Source organism: Penaeus monodon, chromosome 15 (assembly GCF_015228065.2).
Source record: "Penaeus monodon isolate SGIC_2016 chromosome 15, NSTDA_Pmon_1, whole genome shotgun sequence".
Taxonomy (NCBI): domain Eukaryota; kingdom Metazoa; phylum Arthropoda; class Malacostraca; order Decapoda; family Penaeidae; genus Penaeus; species Penaeus monodon.
This window is the reverse complement of record NC_051400.1, coordinates 5,201,338-5,201,785: the sequence shown is the minus strand read 5'-3', so window position 1 is coordinate 5,201,785 and position 448 is coordinate 5,201,338.

The window sequence follows — 448 nt, the reverse complement described above, 5'->3', positions numbered from 1 at the left end:
AACCTTTATTACAGGTAAGGGGCCTTCATTTTGGGGGCCAAACCCTACGTATTTTTTGGTATCATTATCTTTGGGTTTTTTTTTTAACACTTAAATAACAAATCTAATCTTATGTAGTTTTTTAAATCGCTGGTGAAAAAGAACCAAAATTTGAATTCTGGGGAAAAAACGCGGGAAGCTTGGACGTCAAGCAAGTCTTACCGATATTTTAGCAGGGGTAAGAGATATAAAAGTAGTATTAGTAAGGATTGGGCTTAAAAAAGCGGTTAGGATTACTACTAATTTCAATTGAAAAGTTAAAGATTGGGTTTATATAACAAAATTTCTCAAGATCAAAAAATGTTATACAGAAGATAATTTGTAACATGTCGATTTCAGTAACAAAAAATTTTTAAAAAACTTATGAAAATTTTCCAAAGTATTATCAAAGGCAACGGGGATCTCCCGT